At 41.0% G+C, this 12,751-nt stretch overlaps 1 protein-coding gene across 6 annotated transcripts in view; it reads left to right on the top strand.

The window, feature by feature from the left end:
- Positions 1-12,751, top strand: part of ATXN1 (ataxin 1) — a 393,801-nt gene that overhangs the window by 93,628 nt on the left and 287,422 nt on the right. For all 6 annotated transcript variants that reach the window (XM_059937989.1, XM_059937986.1, XM_059937983.1 and 3 more), the window contains exon 3: positions 3,243-3,364. The gene's annotated coding sequence lies outside the window, so the exon portion shown is untranslated. The remainder of the gene's footprint in view (positions 1-3,242; positions 3,365-12,751) is intronic.

Below are 12,751 nucleotides of genomic sequence, written 5' to 3'. Positions count from 1 at the left end.
CTTGCTCATTCAGGATTCTCTAGTGTCTTCCCATTTTACTTAAAGTAGAAAGCCAAAGTCTTTACAATGGCCTACAAGGCCTTTTGTGGTTATAACATTATTTTTTTGTATCTTATTGTATAAAATGATATAAATATGTATAATAAATGCTGTATAAATGTATGTCTGTGTAAACACATATTAATATGTTTAATTTATCTAGAATTTATTTTCTGAATGGTGTAGGGGAGGGATCTGACTCTTTCCAGATGGAAAGCTAACTTGCCCAGCACTATTTATGGATTAGAACACTAATTCCCCACTGAGGGGTTATTCCACCATGAACCCATTACTCTCTTTCTATGCAATCTGTGTCTAATTGTTGGATTTTAGGATAAAAATGAGTTTTAATAAATCATATAAGATAAAATTGTGTTTGTAGAGATTTTATTTGATATGGTATACTCAGTTGCATATAAAACCAACTTGAATTATCACTGAGAATTCATTATGGAGAATACTTACTTATGTCCCTTTATTTGATAGATAAGGAACTAATTCTACTTAGGAGATTGTGACTTAAATTTAAAAATCCACTTAGCTGCAAAACTAAGATTAAAAAAAAAAACTCACGGCTTTTAGACCACAGCTTTTGATTTACATTGATATAGTGTACTTTGCTGCTGCTTCTGCTTATAACTGTTCAGAAAATTATCACAAAAATACTTATCAAATTTTAAAATCCTGTAAGGATATCATCTGGAGTGAAATCCTTGTTTACGTAGCCAACTTTCAGTGTTCCGCCATATCGATGAATGCTCTAGGCCTCCGGCATTCTCTTCTCCTTTCTGGACTTTTGGTCTTATCTCTGTTTGTAACTTCAGCTGGCAAACAAGAATGTGCAGGCAAAGGAGATTAAACTCAAGCCAGTTTGTTTGGTGGGCGATTAGCAGCACTGCTGAAAAGTTTGCCAAAGGAGGGAAATATACTGCAGTTCTTGCTTAAAAGGAGGTGTGTAGAATTTTCAGTGGTTTTCTTTTGATAAAAATTGTTTCATGCCTGATGCACTATGTGTAATTGAGGGTCAGCTATAAATCACAAAATGAATCACTTTCACATTCTTCACATCTACAGAGGTAAGAATGGAGAATCTTGTCACTTAGATGAGTCTTTTTTTTTTTCTCCTCTGCAAATAGTCTAAGCCTTACTCCTCTGGACACCTGTCTTTGGCAGCCAGTAAAGGGCCCTGAGCTAATAATAGAGGCATTCTGCTTCTCCCAGATCAATTGGCTCTACTTGGTGACCAGAATATAGTCCAGAAATAAATTTCTTTCTTTAGGGCAAGAATAAAACAGAAAAAGAGAGAAAGAGTACCATGAGAAAGTATTGTGCTTTTGGTAAACTTTTCAAACCAACACATAACATTACATTCCGTGACATTATGCCCGTTAAGAGTCGGTGGGCATGAGTGATTAAACCCAGAGTCTAGTCAAGGCACAGATTAACTCGCTCTGTGATTTTAAGAGGTTCCTCACCCTCTCTGGGCCAGCAGCTTTATTTGCAGAAGAATCTTGGACTAGATGACAAAGACATTTCCAATTCTAAAATACCAGGACATAAAGCTGGAAACAAATAAGAGAATTGCAGCAGTTTATTTTTAGTAAAAGAAGATTGATACCAGCCAGTAACTCTCAGTGGGCTGGCTTAAATCCTTCTCTCTCCAAATTCTGTTTTTACCAAAATGGTAAGCTAACGACAGTTTGTCATGCTTTGAACTTCCTGGCTCAGTGTTGATGTGTATCAATATGTTACTGTTACACATTTGAGTGGGAGCTGAGTTACATTTCATGAAAACTGCTCAGAAAACTAATAAAATCGTTAGAACCTCACTTTCGGTGGGTATTGATAGCATCAAGAAAATAAAAAAGCCTTTGCCATTTTCAGGCAGTCGCTCTTCCAGCTAGACTGAAAATATAACGGCCTTACACTCAACTCACTTGTTTAAACATTAGCCAAGAGCGGCTTTCTTCTCCTCAAAATCTCTAAGTGCCTACGTGAATTTAACCAGTAATACACAACCCCCCCCCAAAAAAAAGTCCTTTTAAAAAACGTTGTGTATTCTATAAAGTAATAGCTTCAGAAGGCTTTCAAGGAATTGATTATTCACACAGCAACCTAGTGAGGCACAGAAAGTATATCCTCTCTCTTACAATTGGGTCATTTGATGATGAGCTCTTTGGCGATTGCCTCGGGACCTTTGGAGAGTCATAGAGGGTTTACAGTTACAAGTAGGATGCAGTCACCATAGTTAGAGAACTGGGTGACAACCTTCCAATGGGCTTTCCGAATAGATGCGGAAGAGCTCAGAAAAGGCTCAAAGAGGATGCAAACGTCTTTTGAAGACCGTTTCCAGGCTCTCAAATGGCCATTGTCAAAGAACAAACAGTGGGGTGGATTTGACTAAGCATCAGAAGAGGCTAGAACAACACCCTGTGACAAGTGAGCCTTGGAAGCTCACAGGGCAGAAGAGAACTTTTCAGAGCGACCTTGTCACACACAGTTCTAATGTGTGGGCTTTATCAGCTGCTCTGAGTGGGGGTAAAGAGGCATGCATATTTTACCCATTCATTTCATATTCAGTGTGTAAAGTAAATGCCGCTTTCCAGCTTGGGTGGAGAAGGTATTTATCAAGATATGTCAAGAGTCAGAATGAAAACCCATCAATTACCTATTTGTAGTGCAAAATGGAAAATGTCCTGTCTCTCACACTTTGCCTTTTCTGTTCAATCCTAGTAGCCTTCATTTAAAAATATTACTGTTAGCTCATTCAGTCTGAGTCTTTCATGGGCAGAATTAGATGAATTTTAATTTGAAACATAACTTTCTCCACTTTCTGCCCTCGAGAACTGCACATCAGTATCTCTGTTTTAACGTAATGAATCCTTCTTTATTTACTTATTTCAGTTAGTAAACTTGAAACTTTGCAAGCACATTACCAGTGGTAGATGTCATAAAATGCAGCGCCTATCGAGCAGGCGCTTTGTTCTTTTTTCTTCCTCCCTCCCTCCCCATCACCAGTATTTTAGGGCTCCATATGGAGATCAATTGTGCGATAGCTTCATTCTGCTAATTAACATGCTTGTTTGAGGTTATAAAATATACATCTGAGAAAGGCCAGGGATTTCCCCCTGAATATCAACGAATTGCTTGAAGTGGCATTTATTTTTCATTCTGACTTGGTGTTGTGTTTTGTTTTACTGCAGCATTCTGGAGCAAAATGAAAGAGTTTATTTTGAGGCCTCCAAAGTAGTGCTGCTACACACCATGAACAAGAAAGAGAAGACCTCAGCCTGAACGAATGGTCTTGAAATGCGAATGGTCTTGGGTAAGTCATCCGAAGGACTTGGCATTCATTAGCTGTAAATTTCATCCATCATCATTTATTTGGTGTCCCAGGCCATCTTATTCAAGTTCATGGTTATTTCTCTACAACCCAAGCAACAGGATGTTGAGGAAATGTTGACCCAGTGCTGCAGAGCCAAGAGAGCAATGACACTGACTTAGTGTGTTCCTTTCTGAAATTTGCAGAATAGCAGGATTTGAGCAGAATGCATTTGTAGTTAGGAAAGACCAAAAAGAAAAAAAAAAACTCAAACAACTAAACAAACAACAAACTTTATCTTCCATATATTCCATTTCAGTGGAGGGCATAAGGGATTAATCATACAAGAGATAGTAGATTTAATCTAGTGGCATGTTTGTTATCCTATAAGTGAAGTATTGGGATGAGCAAGGTGAGAGGCATGGGGAGTTTCCAGATCCTGTTCAACAGGGTCTGTTGAGAACCTTTTAACTAAACATGGTACCCTGAATGACAGTCTGTCTTGGGGGTGGAATGCAAATGCTCCGAACTATAAATAAATAGTAAATAAATTCCAAACTCTAGAGCAAAATAATGTGGACTTCCAAGGAAGTTTCATCAGTCTAGTTCAATGTATTTCTTGGAAACAAGAGACCTCAGATGGAAGCCCAGTTCTGCTCACATATCCTGGTGACCTTGGACAATGTATCCACCCTCTTGAAATGAGTCACCTGTAAAAACACCACTACCTTAATGATGTCTGAGGTTGATTGCAAATTTAAAATTCCACAGCTCACTCTAGTGAAGTTAATTAAATAATACTACCCTTTGATTCTTGCTCATCTGAATTTATTGTGTGCCCTTGGCAAGTCATCATTCGCAGGGGGCTCCCCGGACCAGCCAGTGTGAAGAAAAGGTGGCAGGCACCTGGGGTCCTCCTTCCTTCTGGCACTGATCTTGTGAGTCAGCCCTTTGGTCAAGCAGGCCTTGCAGTATCTGGTTCATAATTTATTCCCTTGCAGCATTACAGAAAACATGGCGCAGTGTTCTATGAATGTAATATTCGAATAAACGAGATAGGTTTCTTTTGAATTATTGTCTTCTATTTCTCTGTTGGGGATCTCACTTCTTGTTTCTCTGTGCTTGCAGTCACTGTGTTATGGGTTATCTGCCAGTCCTTTAACCCTGTGGAGCCCCAAACTTTGTTTTACGTTGAACGGAATTTATTATTTCCCTTTCTTACTGAATGTCCCCTTTCTGAAGCAGAGCTGCAAATGACACTTTAAATGATGCTCAGATGTCACTCTTGTTAGCAGCTGGCTGTCTGCCTCAGAGCAGTGCATTATTTGGGTTTCATAACAGCATTTTTTTTCTCTTAACAAATGTTAAATTACGAAGTGCAGGAAACCACATGAATGCGGCAGGATGAAAATGCACACGGTGTTATCTGGAGATGCCAGTTTTATGATTCTCCTGGTGACAGTCTCTTCCCTGCAATCAACATAGGAAGCCTCTCTACCTGTTTGGTGACAGCGTTGTAGCTCCTGTCTCCATCTGCCTTCTTGCCATGTCCTGCTGAATTGGGAGTTTGGGTTAAGACGACTGCATGGGACTGTCTCTTTCTATCCAAGTCCTGCCTGACCACCAAGCCCAGCTCACGTTCACAAAGTCTGCCCTGAACGCTCAGGACTTACTGACTGGCCTCTCCTTATGAGCTCCTATAACAATTAGAGCCTGCATCTTAAAAAAAACAAAAAACAAAACAAACAAAAAAACCAAACTCTATGGCTGTGCATTGCTTTGTGAGTTGCAGGCTTGAGGGCAGGAGTCAGATCATAGCCTAGTGGTTCTCAAAGGTGGTCTAAGCCCCAGCACCTCCCCCATCAGAATCACCTGGACGTGTGTATTAAAGCTGCAGATTTAGCAACCCCAGGCTCGATGAGTCAGAATTTCTGGGGATGCTGAGCCCAAGAAACTCACTACAGATAGCTCTTGCGCACTGAGGTTTGTGAGCAAGTGTCTCAGGCTACTTCTTCATCCTCCTCTTTGCCTCGTTGCCCGCAGCAGAGGGTCCAGATCTGAGCACATAGTAGGTGCCCAGGAAATGTTTGCTTGTTGATCTATGCAGCATCAAACCATGATAGTTGTAATATCTCTTCAATCTCCTGACCTTTTCGGATATGAAGTCAGCATATTCTCTGAACCCTGAGAAACCCCTTTTTGTCTAAATGTGTGAAGCGTTCCTCTAGGTCAGAGGCTCCTTTGGAAACCTTTTTATGTCTCTATCTCTGTCACCAGTTGACTCTTGACTGTCCCTGGTAATGGCAGTAACCCTAAGGCTAGTAGAGCAGGAATATCAGCTGTGGGAGCTGGGCTTGATGGAGCCCACGGGACGGGCAAAGGCTCTGAGGATGGGCGCGGTGCTGTGCTAACCTAGATGCTCTATCCTGGGCTCCCAAAGCCACACCTGCTGCCCTTGGCAGTTCGTTTTGAATGGTGTTTCTTTCAGCTGTTAGGGCTAGCAGGTTGTCAGTTTGGGTGGCAGGAGAGCGGTCCCATTGCTGGAAGGGATAAAGTTAAGCTGCAGTGGACACACATCAAAGCACCCACAGTGGCGGCAGCGGATTCAGGATTTGAATCTAATGTTCACAGGTAGCCATGGTGACACTTGGCTGCCTCCTTCCCTCCTCCACTTGCTTGAGCAAGGGCTTGCCTGGGCTTGGATGATCCAGAAGAGATGTACAGGGTGGTGTTTGCTTCTGGTGCAACTCCTGAAGGGCCTTGCTGGAGGATCTCGAACTGGTAGAACATCTGACAGTTCGAGTTGGAAACCAAACAGAAGAACTCACAGCCAGCCTACGAGGGAACAAATAGGGGAATCAGGAAATTTATTAGCTGCTAGGATAACCACTACCAAATGCATTAAACCCTTTTTTTGCAGCTTGTTTTGACTCTTGCTTTGCCACAGTTTTTCTTAGCAAAGTTGTACCAAAGCTGAATAAAGTGTGTGTTCCCAGGTACATTCAAGCACAGTGACGGGAAAGCATCTTCTTCTCGGTCTCTGTCTAATCTCGACTACGGGAGGTGTGGTTAGCAGAAAGGTATACCAGAGTGGATTGGGATTGGGCTTTTTCTCAGATTCTGAGCTAAGGGAGGAAGAAAAAAACATGGGTTTCCAAAGCAACGTTAAGGGCAAAAGAGGCATTTTAATATGTGCTTCGTGGAGAGCTGACTAGATTTTCATCTGCTTGGCTTCTTCCAGATATAAGTTGTTGATGTAAGTATCTTCGAGCCCTTGTTAAAGGCTTTCAGGTGAAGGAATAACTAGGGAGAAGAAAATTAAAGGCATGAGAAAGCATGTGATTTTCGCAAAATACCAGATGCTGGCATTGCTGTTTGGGAGGTCTTTATTTCCTTTTAAGTAGCCATCCGTGGTTGGAAAAGAGAAAAACTGTTTTTAAAAGAGCATTTGTCTAGTTAGAAACGATGTCACTTGTGTTGTTTACCGTGAGGCAGCCTTGAGAATTGCGGGGTTTCCAAACGGCCACCTGAATCATGGGCCCTGCTTTTGGAAGGCAGGTAGAAGAAAAGGGCCAGCCTAGTACCCTCCTTGAATGCCATCGTCGGAAAGCTCTTTAAATGCTTTCTAGCTCAGAGGAGTTAGGTACCCTTCACGTCCCTGAGCCACTGTTCTGTAAAGCAGTACCAAGCATGCCTTCTGTGAAATGTGTTATAACTCACTCTTCTCCTGATACCATCACGGGCTAATAATTACATCAGTCCTTCAGAGCAGCTGTGTGGTTTGGTATAACTGTGAGTGAAACCACACCGGTTCAGGAAATGCAGTGAATTGTCTTCTAATAGACATCATCAAAGCCGATGTTGATTGACTTGGAAGGTACCCTTCCTTGGTGAGAATTTGAGAGCTTCGAAGGGAGGTGTTTGCACTGCCTCAAAAGAAAGTAGAATTAAACGGCTATATTTACACACTGTTGGAGTGAAAACGGAAACTCGCCCGCGTTCATTCCTGCACACGCTCTCCCTGAAGGCATCATCCCCTCGTGGCATCATTACCAGCTCTGCTCGAATGACTCACGTTGCTCTCCCTTCCTCCTCAGAGTTTAAGGTCATTGGCTTCCAACTTCCTCCCCGACGGCTCCAATTTGAATATTCCAAAGGTGTCTTCAACTTGAGTCTAAACCTGTACTTGTCACTCTCCTGTCTCCCTTTATGGATTCTTTGTTTAGAGAAACAGGATCACCAACCAGCTAGTCACTGATGCTGGTCACCTCCTCCTCTTCCTGTACTTCATCCCTTGACCACATACTGCGGTTTTGCCTCTTAAATCTGGTACAGTCTACCCCTTCTCCCCGTCTCCTCGCCCTTGTTCTCTTTCAGGCTGTTGGCATCATTTGCCTGGACCATTGCAGCCACTTCCAAAAGAGTATTCTTGTCTTAAATCTTTCCTTTCTGTGTTGCATTCATCCTACTATTTTAAGAATTACCTTCTTAAAGAAAGGATCTGATTGAATTATTCCTGAAAAACCCTGACAGTATGCAGAAGTATGGAAGAGTGTTTCTAATACACTATTAAGTATAAAATTCATAATTCAAAATTGTCTAGACACATTGGTTACAAAGTAATGGTGAAAATGGGTGCCTGTCAACAAAGACTAGGAGTAAATAAAGCAAAAATGAAGATGTTTACAGTATGAGGGCGATTGGTACTTCTTCTTTTAAAAATGATACTCTTGGTGTTTTCCGGAGTAATGAATGAATATGATGAAATGAAAGGAAACATTTAAAGGATTTTGTTAGCTTTTCCTTCCCTTTAAGATAAAATGTGAATTTTGTTGCATAACATTCGCGACCTCCTAGGAACTCATTATCAGCTTAGCGTTTAAATCTCATCTGCCATCCCTCCCATCTCTCCACACAACGCTTCCTTCAGTTCTGAACATACTATGTATTTTAATAATCATGCCTTTCTTCATGTTGATTCTTCTGCATGAAATTCTGTTTCTCTACCCAGTGGACTCCTCATTCATTGAGGCCTAATGGAAATGTCCCCTCTTCCTCTACATGTGCTAGAAGTCTTTGTTTCTGTACTGTCTCTGTGGATGGCTCATGAGGGTGGAGATTGGTTTATTTTAAACCTTGTATTCCAAGTCTTAAGCTCATTCCTGCATATAGTATAGCTTAATACATATTTATGGAAGGTGAACAGAAAGGAAAGACTTCATTTATAGATATACAAGCAATCCTTCAGGTGAGATGTAACATTTTTCAGATAAGCTCGGTGCTAATTAGCTTGTTGTAAAAATTATAAAAAGTACATGTTTTTGGTTAAATAATTTTTACAAAAGTCATTGAATTCAGCATCAGACCATTTTCGCTAAACTGCTAGGGTGGATCTTTGGTGTTTGAAAATTCGAACATCAGGGAAGATCACGTCAGCTTCTCAGTAGCCATATTTGTGAAGTTACTAGAAATTGCTTTTTTTAACTGTTTTATGTCATGAAAAATCATATCGGCCAAATCAGAAATCCAAAGAAATAACACATCCAGTGCTGGCAACATCATATGAATATGTGGTATTTTTTTCCTAAGGGACTTTAAAAAGCCAAGACTGGATAACAGGAAGGGATTGATGTAACATTTTCAATTCCGAAAGTCTATTCTACTCTAGAAATACACTTGTTACTATTTTTTCATTTCTAAGAATTCTATTTGGTTAAAATATCAAAGGAGAAAAAAATATCTTGGCTTAAATAAAATGAAAAGTCAACTTCAAAATTAATTTGGCATCCCTGAAAGTTCCTTTTCAAAGGGTGGAGTAGGATGGTTTTTTTAGTATCACATGTTAAAAATGCCACTAAAAATCATCATTCGCACTTGTTTGCAAGGAATTCAGAATGGGATTTGATGGGGATGAATGTATGAGGCGTGTTACACATCTTTTTAAAGAATATTTTGTCCTCAGGGTAAGATTGTTTAATACTGTATATTATTTTATAACATTATGTATAATTTTTCCTATTAATGTTAGATGATAGATGATATAATTGCATAAAAGTGCAAGAGGATCTATAGACAAATGGTTAGAACTAATGAGTTATTCAGCAAGATTGAGGTTTGGCAGTTTTTTTGCATGATATTCTTACCCAATTTTCAGTTTTCTTGCCTATAAAATTATGCCAAAAGTTGAGCCATCATTAGATGACCAGATTAAGAAATTGGTCAGTCAACAACATTGAGCACTGACGAGATGTGTTATATACCACATCACTTCTCAGCCTTTCATGTTAGTTGATCCTTGTCTGTTTGCCACAGTGAAGAACATTTGCCAAATGTTCTTCTTTTCCTGTCCTGAGCATTGCATTCATGTAAAAGCCCAACCCTTCGGCTGTCTAGAAGATGTGTCCAGTAATAGACCAGGGCTTGCGTGAATGCATGCAGACTCGCCATTCACTGTTAGTTATTCTCTGGTGCACCGTCCACGGGGCTGCAGCGTTGCCCTGTGACTGCTGCAGTTCATTTACCAGGAGGTACCGACTGTCGAATTGCCCATTTGTGAGAGCCAGTACTCGAAAGCATCCTAAATACCTGGTGACAAAAACTCCAGCAGGCAGTAGACCACTGCAGTTTTCATTACAGCTTCAGGTGCTACCCAGGGTAGTAGGTGCTTATGTTGAACTGCCCTCTGCAGACCATGTATATGGGTCCATATACTGGGTCCATATGGGGTGATACTGTGGCTGTAGTTTCCTGAGGTTGTTTAGCATTGGCGAGCACAGGCAGATGTGTCTGTAAGCTATAGTAGCCTCAATTAGGAAGTCTCTTCCTGAGACTTTAAGGATCTACAGAACAGGATGCCTTGATGGATCTGAAGTTTTAAAATCCAGCCCCGAAAGAACTGATTACAGTCATCAAATTTTTTTTTTAAAGCATTTAACTGTATTACCCACAAATTCATATTTATTTCACACTCCATAAATTAGTTAACAGTGTGTCCATAGACTTTTTTTTCTTTCTTTTTTTGGCTGCACCTTGCAGCTTGTGGGATCCTAGTCCCCGACCAGGGATTGAACCTGCCCCCCCTGCATTTGAATCACAGAGTCTTAACCACTGGACTGCCAGGGAAGTCTCATAGATTTTTAAAAATAGTACATAATAAATTGCTACAATGCTGTTGGGAAACAATGTAATGCAGTGTAAGAGTGTAGGTTCTTGAGGCAAACTTCCTGGGTTTGCATACACATCTGCCCCTTACTAGCTGTGTAATGTTCAGCAAGTAACTTAACCTCTTGGGTCTTGGTTTATCCATCCATGGAATAGGGAAAATAAAGCAGCATCTTTCAGAGTTGTGAGAACAAAATGAGTTAATGCACATAAAGCTGTAACAAAATGTTAGCTGTTATTATCATGTCACTTTCATGGTATTCACTTAGAGGGTTCCTGAGTTTGTAATAAAATTTTTCCAGCCTTCGCCTTCCTTCAAACTGAGTTTATGAATTTACGCTCAATTAGGGAAGGGGAAACTGTGCGTGAGCCCAGTTAGGGAAGGTGAGGAAACGCCGTGGGAACACAGAGGAGTGAGAGACTTGGTCTCGTTGGGGGTGGTGAGGACCTGTAGGAGGCGTTTTGGGCTAGACGTGGAAGCGAGGCTAGGGTCCCAAATGGCAGAGGCGGGGAGCGGGGCGTTCCAGACAGGATGGAGAGTGACAGAGGTGAGAAGGGAGGGGCTGTGTGTGCCGGAGGAACCCTGGGGACTGGTTTGGTCCAGTGTAAGGTGTGTGAGGTGGAATAATGAGAGCTTGGGAGGAAAGACATTGATTTAATAATGATGAGGATAATAATAATTAATGTGAATTACTAATTGAATAGCCAGCCACCTCACACCAGCTTCTGAGATTGGTGCTTTACATAAATTAGCTCTGATTGCAATTCACTGCAATGTAGTTATCCCCATTTTACAGATGAACAATTGAATTAATCTCATATAAAGGGTTGGAATTTTTTCTTAATTGGTGGAGAGCCATTGAAGGTTTTGGCACAGAAAAGGGTCGTGATCAGACTTAGCAGTGATTTACTTATCTGCTGTTAGACTCTTAAGTTCCCCGAAATTAAAGACCCATCTTACACATCCCTGTGTTCCCCACGAGCAATAATAACACTAGACCTTCAACCTGGTGGATAGTCCGTAAATACTGGTGGAGTCTCTTTTAAAAGCTTCCTCGACAAAACTTGGGGGACACTTTTTATACATTTTACCTTTTAAAGAGAAAACGAATTTAAGAATACTTAATAAATCAGTTTCTTTGTGTCTGTACCTGTTTCATCTCATCTGATCCTCACCAAAAATTTTAAAGACAATGAGTATGACTTTTCCATTCAAGTTGTATGTCATTATAATGCGTGAGGTTATTGGTGCTGAAGAGTATCACACAGCTTGTAGGAATAAAGCTAGGATTCAAACCCTGGACTCTCCCACACCCCTTGCCTGTACTCTGCCATCACCCCCTCCCTCTGTCGAGCCACTTATGATTTCCAGTCTCTACTAGGGTTGTCTCTTCCACTGCTTTAAAGGGCACTTTGTTAGCACTCTGCTGCTTTCAGAGAAACTAAAGCCCTACAAGAACCTAATCTATTTTGTTGGAGTTGATGGGAAAGAAATTATTTTCAACTGTCCTCAGAACCAGTATCCTTCTAAATGACACTGCTGGCAGCTGGTCATTTCTAGGAGCCCATCAAATTAGCCACTTGTGTAAGAGCCTGGTGTCCTGTGTTGGGTTAGTGTGTAGAGTGAACTTGTCCTTCACAGTAAAATAGAGTTTGGGAGTGAGTACATTGCAAGAGCCTTAAATGCTTTGCTTCTTCCACCTGATTGAAACCAAATTTATGATACTAAAAACACTTAGCAACTGGCCCAGAGCAGCGTTTGCTTCCAAATGCTGCCTGGAATTTGGAGTGACATTTAGTGAAAGGGAAAGTTCAATTCCGACTATCAAAGGTAATGGCCAGTGAACCTACAAGCACATATTATGCAAATTCAACCTAAATCTGTATTTATTAACTTGACAAATTTTGGAGCGGTTATCTGCTCTATGAAATTGAGTAAGATCCTGCAAAATATCAGATCATCTGCTTAATGCATTTAAATCAGGACTTCTGAACGTTTGGCACCCATGCTGGTGCCGACGTTCAGAGGTTTAAGCTCAGCTGCAGCTGTACCCCCTTTGCAGGAGTGGACGTCTATTTCCTGGTGAGCATCCACACTGGTCTCACCCCTTTCCTTGCCTGTACTACTCTCATCCACTTGTGAGAGTCAGTGAACCAGCACTACTCTGTCTTGGGGACCCAGCCATCAATCCAGCACGTGTCCTGAATTTTATTTTTAAATATATATAT

The sequence above is a fragment of the Balaenoptera ricei genome, chromosome 11 (genome assembly GCF_028023285.1).
Source record: "Balaenoptera ricei isolate mBalRic1 chromosome 11, mBalRic1.hap2, whole genome shotgun sequence".
NCBI lineage: Eukaryota > Metazoa > Chordata > Mammalia > Artiodactyla > Balaenopteridae > Balaenoptera > Balaenoptera ricei.
Note: the sequence above shows the minus strand (reverse complement) of the source record. Positions and strands in the feature narration are given on the sequence as shown.